Consider the following 11,046-nt stretch of genomic DNA (forward strand, 5'->3'; position numbering starts at 1 on the left):
TCCTGCTAGTGTCTAGTCGGTGATTCCTGGGACGGGCACTAAAGCTTTGGGGTAGCGAGAGCCCATTGGGGTTAAGTGATGGACTAGTGCAAATTTAGATATCTGCCAGCCTTGGTCAACAAAGTGGGAGGAAGCTACAGTGAAGCAGGAAGTGGTTAATATTAGCACACTTTCCCAAATCTCAATAGCGGAGGCAATCAAAACATCCTGGGGAGGAGGCAGCGTTGGTAGCTATCAGTTGCCACCTTTCTCAAGTGTGTCCTCACAGACAACCATGCTTTTTCCCTTCAGTAATCAACATGTCTGCTGTACAGCACAATCATAGAATCACAGGTTCATAGAACAGTTTGGGTTGGAAGGGACCTTGAAAGGTCATCTGGTCCAACCCTCCCTGTAACGAGCAGGGATAATAAATACCATGAAGAGATGAGTAAGGTGCCTGCATGGGCATCAAAACCAGTATAACTTGGAGCAAGATAAATGGATCTTCTGGGAGCCATACTGCAACTGGCACCTGAGCTATCTGACATAGCTTTGCACTCTCTCAGTTTGAGAGACTTATTAAAAAGCCTTGGGCTTGTTGCAGATGGAGAAATTTCCGTGTCAAGGCCAAGAGCCATAATCAACTTTCTGGTTTTCCAGCTCTAGGTTCAAATCAATGCCAGAATGCCTGGATCTGTCCCTTTGTGCTACCGGTGCCACCTGGCAGAAGAGTTACACCTGAATATCCAGGCTAATCATCTACTGTTCTTCACTATCCAGCCTGTTGCCCTATAGTATCATTTCAGTAGATTTAGCTGTGCTGCATGGTTCTCCAACATCCCTACCCCACAGTGTTATCAGGTGCCTGTCTTAGTGTGCAGGCTAGATTGTATTTATGAAAAGAAACCTATCGTCTTTCAGGAACGGGACGTAAAGACATGTTTGCATTCTCTGTGCAGCACAGAATTAATCAACAGCAGTTGCCAACTTGCTGTTCCTATACAGAAACAAACAATAATATGCCTCCTGTTTCTTCTTTGATCTTTTCTTTTTCCTTTCCTTTCCTTTCCTTTCCTTTCCTTTCCTTTCCTTTCCTTTCCTTTCCTTTCCTTTCCTTTCCTTTCCTTTCCTTTCCTTTCCTTTCCTTTCCTTTCCTTTCCTTTCCTTTCCTTTCCTTTCCTTTCCTTTCCTTTCCTTTCCTTTCCTTTCCTTTCCTTTCCTTTCCTTTCCTTTCCTTTCCTTTCCTTTCCTTTCCTTTCCTTTCCTTTCCTTTCCTTTCCTTTCCTTTCCTTTCCTTTCCTTTCCTTTCCTTTCCTTTCCTTTCCTTTCCTTTCCTTTCCTTTCCTTTCCTTTCCTTTCCTTTCCTTTCCTTTCCTTTCCTTTCCTTTCCTTTCCTTTCCTTTCCTTTCCTTTCCTTTCCTTTCCTTTCCTTTCCTTTCCTTTCCTTTCCTTTCCTTTCCTTTCCTTTCCTTTCCTTTCCTTTCCTTTCCTTTCCTTTCCTTTCCTTTCCTTTCCTTTCCTTTCCTTTCCTTTCCTTTCCTTTCCTTTCCTTTCCTTTCCTTTCCTTTCCTTTCCTTTCCTTTCCTTTCCTTTCCTTTCCTTTCCTTTCCTTTCCTTTCCTTTCCTTTCCTTTCCTTTCCTTTCCTTTCCTTTCCTTTCCTTTCCTTTCCTTTCCTTTCCTTTTTACCATCTCTATAATCACAGTGGAAAAATCAATTTTGTCAAAGCACTGACCGCCGGTAAAGTGACTGTGTGCGAGAAGACCTGAAGATGACATGATCACAGCGGCTGCCCACTCTCAGAAGGGAAGTGAAAGGTGAACTATCTGCTGCAATATGAATTCAGAGAGCTGCATTAGCTGTTTACAGCAGAGGATCCCGTATCAGCAGCTGCTCTCCCTGTCTCTCTCTGTGTGTTTATTTTCCCTCCCAATCCACACAGGCATTCACGGGTATGCTCAAGTCTCTAAAGAGACCGAGGTACCTGGTGTCTGTTGACTGCAGTAGGAGTTAAGTCCTCAATACCTTTAAAGCTTATTAAAAGCAGGATGATTTAAGTATATACTTCTTTATCTCTCTGATCCACAGCTGACCATAGAGAGGATCTGTAATTAGGGAACAACCTCCTTCCTACACTAGTCTGTACATGTGGCATCTCAGTGGTGACTATTTAGGAACAGTAAATCCTGCTGTACAGAAGACCTGGAATGAGATTTTCTGCCTTGCAGAACAATCTCTTGTGGGAGTTTTTCTCTGGTTTGCCTCAGATCATTGGTGTGGTTAGTGGTTACAGCCTGTACTATGGTGTAGAAAGAAAAGAAGGAGTCATTGTCCCACCCAAGTGGCCAGCCAACCCCTTCAATTTGTCTTTACTATAGGGAAAATCACAGTCTGTGAGCTGAAAATCTCATACTTCATCTCGGTCCACACAGGAGGAAAGAAATCTTTGAGCTGTATCCAGCCAATGCAGAGCCTGCACATTGCGAAGGCACAGTTTCTGATTTTATTCTTCTATTTCAGTATTTGTGATTTTAGGTAGGTGCCAGGATCCCAGGTGCCTTAAAATTTCCATCCTAAACAACGAGTTGCATCATTAGGTATATAAGCACCTTTTAAACTCTATCTTTTAGATCTTAGGCTGTGAAGGCCACTGTGTGGAAGGAGAGGTGCTAGGGGCGTGCCGTGGTGTAAAACAGTCATATAAAGAAAGTACAACTCTAAAAAGAAATCAGGTCAATGAATTCAACATACTCAGGTTGAAATGTCAGTGCTTGGGAGTATAGACTGATGATAGGCTTTGAGAAACTGCTTTGGTAGTTATTTCAATGAGATGTGAAACAGAGAGCGAGCAACTGAATGAGCAAGGAAAAAAGCATTACCACAATGGGTATGTTCTGACTACAGCACCAAAAACACAGAAATTATGTCAGCAACCGTGTGTTTAACTCAGCTTGTCTCTTTGCCCTGCATTTGCAGCATTTCTGACATGTAAATTGACTTGTCCTTTACAGCCTAATGTAAATTTACAGTCATACGTTGGCAGGTAATTCAGCATATCTTTCTTGCAGGGGACCATTTACTTCAGAAAGCAGCAGGTATTCAGAAATGTTTTGCAATATTTTGTCGTCTTTGTAGTGATACATTTCCTTCAAAAAAGATTAGATCTACTTTAGCAAGAATCTGGTTTTAAGCCTTTCAGTGTAGCTGCTGTGTTGAGCTTGGTCTCATAAGAACGTGTTGTGTAAGTGCTGCAGTAACATGTTCTTGGTTTCATGGATTTGTTGGGCCAGATGGGGTCAAAGACTGTTGTAATAGGTACTTCTGATTATAAATCTCCACTGGGCAGGGGAGACATGGGAATGAAGCTGCTTTCCCCCTCCACGACCTTAGAAGGGACATTTACAATTAAAGCAATCTCTTCCCACTGAGGAAAAGAAAACGTCTGGGAGATGCGCAACGGAATGCAAAGTATTGCTCAGGTGGTGGAAAATAAAGGACTGTGACTCGTGTTATACTTTCTTCCTCGGGATATCAGGAATGAACATATATTTTCTGGTCCATGTAACAGTTTCTTGTGGCCAGAGACTGTAGATAAGTGAGATTACCAGCGCTTGACATCTTCATTGAGTTGCCCCTTGGCAAAAAAAAAAGGATTGTATCGTTCCATTCACCAGTGTAAAGGTTCATTACCTCTGGCATAACCTTGGGAGATGCTTTCAACAGAAATGGTTCGTAAATCTCTTTAAGATAAGCAGCTGAAGGGCAGTAGTAGGAAACAGGCCAAATACAACATGATTTGGGTAAAAGCTCTCAAAGGAGTATAACTGAAGGAAATTGTCTGCTCAAGTTGTTTAATGAAAATTAAAAGCGTGTGATTTCAATAACACAGATTCTTCCTTCAGAATGCTTTAGCTATCCCAGAAACATTCTGATGAAAAATTGAAAGGTGTTAATTGGAATATGCTGCTCTTATGTCTCACGGGAGTTGATCCTTAAGAATTCCGATCCTTTTCCTGTCTAGGCTTCTGTAAGGCTGAGACCATGGAATGACATCACTCATTGCACACTTTATCCAAAGGTAGGAAACATAGTCTGACTGATGAGGTCAGACTACAAAAGAGAATAAAAGCATAAACAACCATATAATAACTCACCTGTTACTGGTGCTTTTTCTAAACTGGCATTTTTGGTATACAAACTTCCATCAAAAATCCAACACTTTTTTTGTTTAAAACTTTTATTTTCATCAACTTTTTCTCCAAGAAAATAAAATATTTTTAACCAGCTTTTCTAAAGCCAGTGATTATCAATGGAGGATACACTTACTGCTCTTTACGCTTCTTTCTGGAAGCCAGGCCAGCTAGGCTGGTTCTAAGAAGTGAAGCAGAGGAGTGCTCTGCATATGACTGTGCTCCTCCTTCAGAAATTCCATGTTCAGTTGAGAAGAAAATACCTCTCAACCTTTACCATTTTCATGTGATCAGCAAACTGTTTCAAATAAATTTTTTTTAGTCTCCTTCCATTTTCAAATTAAATAGTGGATGCATTGGTGGAGGAAAACTGATGGATAATGAGGTTTTACAAATGCAATAATATGTCTTGGGCTAGGGGTGAGAGCTAAACACTGATTATGCAGTCCCTCTCCTTCCCAAGTGCTCTGTTTACTACCCTTAACCATTTAATCTCCTGAGCACTGTTGACTCCCATGGCAAAAACCCTGTAGAAGGCCTTAGGAGGGCTCAGCTTCTCTGACTGGTTTGACAGAGGTGATCAAGTAATAAAAGCATTGATGGATGCCAGCCAATGTGGGATGGATGTCAGTGCTGGGATCATGTTATTTCAGTCCCTGACACCTCATAATGTGTCTGACATGAGGGGGTACATGGAATCATGTGGAGTGAGGCTGTAAAGGTGAACAAGAAAGATCAAAGAGGAGATGAGTGGAGCTGCAAAACGTAATGCCGGAAAGAAATAATGAAGACAAAAAGAGATGGAAATAAGAAAAATCTAGAAAAGTTGAACAACCAAAGAGAAAGAAATAGGGAGAACAAAAAACTAAATACAGAAATACTAAACCCAGAAAAAGCATGCTTGCCAGATGCAGACAAAAGATGGAAAGTTCAAAGGAATTAATCAGAAAAAATACCTTTACAATATAGGATGGTAGTGTTAAAAAAATTTAAATAGATAATACAAACAACCTGAATGCAAATATATGTTTTATGTTCTGTAGTCCAAAAGAATGATGGAGAGACCAGAACCTCAGCTGATGGCTAGACTTTTGAATCAGATCAGACTGATGTAAATACAACAGAATGACCATTAAAGCAGGATGGAACAGCGTGGGGTGTGGGTGCTGCCTGTCTTTTAGAATTAAAAAAGCCCAAGATCCTGAGTCATTCCAGGAGAAACATGTGAATAACTAAGATGGTGGTTTTGTTTTCGTTATCATTCAATATTTTCTTGCCTTAATTAGTGGTGGCAGAAAACTAACGTGGTGAGATTTGAGAAACCGCAATAACCATATTAGCTAAACGAGAGTAGGTTTCCTTTTAGAGCTCTAGCATATGAACAAAAACTAAGCGCATGTGGGGGCTTCATTTACATAACATGCAGATTTTGGAATGGTTGTGTTAAAAAGAAAAACCCTTGCAGCAGTCGAAGGTGAGGCACAAAGCGTCTGTAAGGAAGGCTGTTTGGGCTTTGTAACTGGGTCAGAAGAAAACGGGCTGAGAAGGTAAGTTGAACTAGTTACCTTGTATTAAGCTCAGCTTTCACCTACGCGGTGGATTTTTTTATCTTATCTTCTGAAAGTCTGTTATTCATGCTGAATTGCAGACTAAAAGCACAACATACATTTAAATTAGAAATCACCTGAATATAGAAGAAGAGCAATGGTTTCTGTAATGGAGAAGTTAAAATTCTGATTTATCTTTTAATTAATCATTAAAGCTCTAATTTATCCTTTAAAGATTCTCATTCCATGGAATATTTTTGTTACTATTCAGCTGCTTCATGGGATAGTCCGTTAGTATTCCAACAGTAGGTTGTTGTCTGAAAAAGGTGCTGGAAGCTGTTACTAACAGCAGAACTGCTTGTCTGAATATGGACTACGATCATCATGGACTTGGTTGGTGATGTGAAGTCACATCCATTTTTGTAATACAGAGGGAATTTCTACTTCTGTCACTCATTGTCTGCTGCTTACATGCCTGCCATGGTCTAGATTTGTCTTTGTGTAATGAAGTTTGCAAGATGCAGATACACCTCTTCAGTCATAGAGGTATGAGAAAGAAGCACATAAAGGGCCCACAGTGAAATTGCAGCAAATTCCTTTGCCAGCGCAGAATGTGCTCCAACTCTAAATTTGCTGGTTTTAACAGTATTTGAGCCCATGTTTCAAAATGTCAGGCACTGTGAGCAGGAATCAGCGGTTTGCTTCAGACAGCATTTAGGCAGAATATGAGTTTTCCTTGAACTCACGTTCCTACCATAGATAGCTCTTTATGTAACTATATATATGTAAACCATATATAACCCTGTCATATATAGCTACGGTATTATCAGCTTATCAAGGGTAGTGTACTATTCCTTGCAGACTTGACGGACAGGAGATTTAAAAATGAAGCTTGTATTTTCTTTCCAAGAAAAACGCCTTTTAAGCCTCATCTGAAGCCCAAATCAAGTTAATTAGATGATTTCCATTTTGACATGCAAATAATAGCAAATTAGCAAAACAGTACAAAAATGCAGTTAAAAAAAGGTAAAAACCCCTCTCAGCAAAGGTTAAAGGAGTGGCCTGAAAACTTGTGAAGTTTTAATGATGGAAAGTAATTATGAAGCATGAAATAAATAATGCGGTAAAAAGTACTTCACTGTTGTGATTAAGGATGTTTCAAAAGATTCACGGTCTGGGCACCTCGCCAATAATCTGAATGTATAAAACCAAAATACAGCGCAGTTGTTTAGCACCTTCCACCACACTGTTGCTCGTGACCCTCCTCACTCATACCCCTGACTCTCTGCTGCCCTCTCACACTGACCAACAGCTCAGCTCTCTTTGCTCATCTTCATAGGCCATGAAACTTAGATGTCCTTCAGCAACTGATGCAAGTCATTAAATCCAGATTGCTTCAGACAGTTAAGATACATTGCTGAGCATGGCAGCTGCTAAGAATACATGAACTGTCCCAGAGACCAAAGGTCCAGTCAGTTCCATGTCCTGCTTCTGAAGATGGCCAGATGCAGACACCTGGGGAGAAGAACATCTGGCTAGTGACTTCTTTGATATCCTTGCAGCTTTCAGAAATCTGTCTTTTGACCATTGCTGCACCCTGGTCCTCTAACTGCAGCTGCTAGTTTCATTTGTCAATAGAAATTTAAAATTGAGATGATAATCTTAGTCGTCTGCCTCAATTGTTTCTCTTGGCCTTCTGTCTGAAACTCACACATCATCTTTTCTCCATGTAACTGGATTTTACCAAACTATGTATTTCAAATGCTCAACTACTTTATGGATTTAATCATAACCTCCCAGATCTGTGATGACAGGGAATGGTTTAGTCCAAACAGCAACAAGGAGGCCAAATTTATCTTATAGTGAGCCCGTTGAAGTTATTTGAGTCACAATCCGGAAAAATTTCACACTTTTTTTTTTCGTTGTATACATCAGATATGAAGACTGCTTTCCAGCAATAACAATCAAAACACAATGCGTGCACTGTGTCCACACACACACGCATATCTAGGAAAAAACGAGACCCACATTTCGAGGTTTTTAAGCATCTCTGTGTTGTTCTATGCAAATATGTTGGGATTTTGTCATAGCTGAAGTCAAGGTCTCGTATCCTATGAAAATCAGCCACTGAGAAAACAAAATGTGCTTGCTTAAATCATTATGAACAATTACAACATGATACTTTAAATCTACCAATTCACATTTTGACACTCTACAGCTTTGTTTTCCATTCACTGGGTACGGTTAGTGGAAAGCAGTGCCACGCTTAAGCTGCTAGGGAGCCACTGCTGTTGTGATATGCTCAGTTTTGGAAAAAAGGGGAGCATGACCTCTATCATCTTGCATTTCTTCAGGTCCAACGTTCTATTAATTTAATCATATCTTACAAGGCTGCCTATATTAATGCCATTTGGTGTCTCTAATGAGATCACAAACTGCAGCTGAATGTTCAGACACTCAATTTCTAAAATAAATAAGAAGTTTGAACGTTTTTTATACTAGCTTTTTTTTTTCCTTGTTAATGCAAGTATCTAAGTTGTCATCATAAACTAAGGTCTTCAATATAAATGTTTACAGCTTTTAAAATTCAGAAATCATAAAATGAAATATTTTCATGTCTAGTTCCAACTAATTTTAACAGCAGACCTGAACAACGAGCAGACAAAAAGCAAACATTTGTGCCAAATAGCAAGTACAATTGCAGTTTCCTTCTTTACCTGGGCATTTATATACGTTGCAAAACATTTGGGTAATGTGCACCTTGACATACACCAATTATTATTCTGTCTTCAGAAAACAGTGATTATTCAATCTGGTGATAAACATTCAGTTAACTAGTCTCAGTTTTGCAGTTCTACTGTAAGTGATCTTTGTTGATCTAAATGACTAAGGATGAAATTGCTGATCTGCTTGTCATTGAGTGAACCCTTTGCAGAAATAGGCCGTCATTTAGGATGTGTTCTGAACACAGCGGCAACCACCACCCTACTTCTTGTGATTCTAATGCTGGCTCCATTATTTAAAAAATAGTATTATTATGTAGGTAGCCTAATTAGTAAATGACTTGCTTCCAGCTTGCATGTTTCCAGCACTGATAAGATTAAATATTTTCTTTATGTAAAAAAGCAGATTGTTATTGCATGTCAGGAGGAAGTGGTGATTATTTCAGTTGAACTCTGTAGCTTTAAGCAATGCTGTTATTTCTTGTTTTTAGAATTAAAGTGCGCTCCTATTGAGGCTGATGGTAAATGTGCTTAAGGCAGCCACGAAAGAATGTAACAGATTCACACATCCTCTTTCACCTGATCTTCAGGCAATTTTCAAGTCTGGTAAGTACTAATATAAAATAGGTCATCTATAATGTATGTATGTGTGATGTATGTATTAAACCAACCCAATAAGTAGGAGTGTACTTTCAATTGTGGGCAATGCTTTAAAAAATTATTATTGATTCCCTCCAAGAACTGACAATCTTTTTTCTTATAGAAATCCATCTTTTTCCTGAGATCTTTCTTTATCCATTGTCCTTCGATTAATGCAAATAATTAATTTGTATTTAAGATTGTAGTTTAGTCTAGTTTTGAGTACTCACATATTCCTTTCCTAGTGAAAAGAAATATGATAATGTGAATAAAGTGGAAAAAAAGTAAGCTAAAAAATACAAAGTTTAAATATTTAATATTAAGAACATAAGTATGTTTGTGTGCACATGCAGAGACGTGTCCGTATCTAGTACACACAGAATGCTAGAACACACCCACACCTCCTTACATATGTGGAAATTTATTTTCTTAAAACTACCTAATATATTAATGCTAAATAAAAGTATAAATATGCATATTATAAATTACAAAAACACCTCTTGAAAGACTGTTTGACATACCTAAATCTAAAAGAAGATTGTGTTATAGGAGTTATGATCTGATTTCCTTTGCAGCCAGTGTGTCTTCTTAATAACTTCAGTGAATGCTATTTCAAACTCAGAAAAGGAAATCCGCTCAAATCAGGTCCTAAATCTGATCTCTGCAGATCTGGTTTCAGTGTGAGTTCTCTCTACTAGTTTTGTACTAACCATCCTCAGGAAGGTTTTGCTGGGCAGTGGAAGTCCTTTTCTGAATAAATGTGTGAGTGGTGGTGCCTTTGTGAATTCCTGTAGCATCAGGGAGAGCAGGCAGCTCTCTCATGATGAGCTGTCGTTGTTCCCTAAAGGCTTTCTTCTGAGCTCTTTTGAGGACTAGAGAGCCCTTCTTCAGTGCAAATATGAAGAGTTCTTTCTTAGCCCTCCTGGCAGGCTGTAGGAAACACCCGTGCTCTCTTTCTTCCAAATACGTTACACTAGGACACAGGAATGGCTTTGGCTCCGTGGAATGAAGAGTGACTGTTTCATAGAGAATGTATGCTGTCAGGTTGTCTTTGTGTGTTTTAACCACGTTGTCCTAGAAAGGTATGAACAACAGATACCTATTCTTGCACAATAAAATAATAGTTTCTGCAATAATAACCTAGACAAGTACCCCTTTAGTGCTGTCAGACTGAAGAGGTACTGTAGCTGCAGAGCCCAGTGCAAAGCATAACAGAAACACCAAGCAAGGGCATGAGTGTCTGGCTGGCTGGGATCAGAGGGGGGTAAAACAGCAGATGGAGACTAGAGTTGCTCAAAGATGAGCTAGGGCACCACAGCCCCAGCTGAACTGTACAACTTACCTGCTTGGCTGACACATCTTTGCACTTTGAGAGACACTTTAAATTGTTTAAATCTTGCTTCAGAAGGTGTTCAAGCACTTTCAGGTTGTTATAATCCTGCAGCTTCTAAAAATCAGCTTTGAAAAGCCAGCAGAGGAAGCTGGAGAGGTGGTTAAAGGTTTATTTAAAGGACCGGAAAGCCAGAGAAGTTGTGATGCTTAAGCAATATCACACAGTATGTGCCAGCCCTCTGTCACGAGCCACCTTCCCCACATGAGCCCCAGACAATCTCCTCCTCAATATGCTTTTGGAGAGTGTTCAGTCCTTTCCCTCCTCCAACTTCCCAGTTATATTTGGACTAGATCTGCCTCCTCTTTTACAGATTATCTGTCTCTCTCTTTGACCATTCATATAATTCCCAAACAGGAAGGTTTTGTTTATCTAGACTTAAAGTTGACCCATGTGCATTTCCTAATTAGCAGCACAATTAGCAAAAAGCAGAGACTCTAGACGAAACTGCTATTCACAGCCTTAGCAAATATGGAACCTCATGTCCCTGAAATCACTGCATTGCTGGTACGTGCCATTCTCACAGAGAAGTTCATAGAAAGAAAAGGAGAACTGAACTCTTGCAGGGGAATGCCG

The sequence above is a fragment of the Buceros rhinoceros genome, unplaced genomic scaffold (genome assembly GCF_000710305.1).
Source record: "Buceros rhinoceros silvestris isolate BGI_N320 unplaced genomic scaffold, ASM71030v1 scaffold5235, whole genome shotgun sequence".
Classification (NCBI taxonomy): Eukaryota; Metazoa; Chordata; class Aves; order Bucerotiformes; family Bucerotidae; genus Buceros; species Buceros rhinoceros.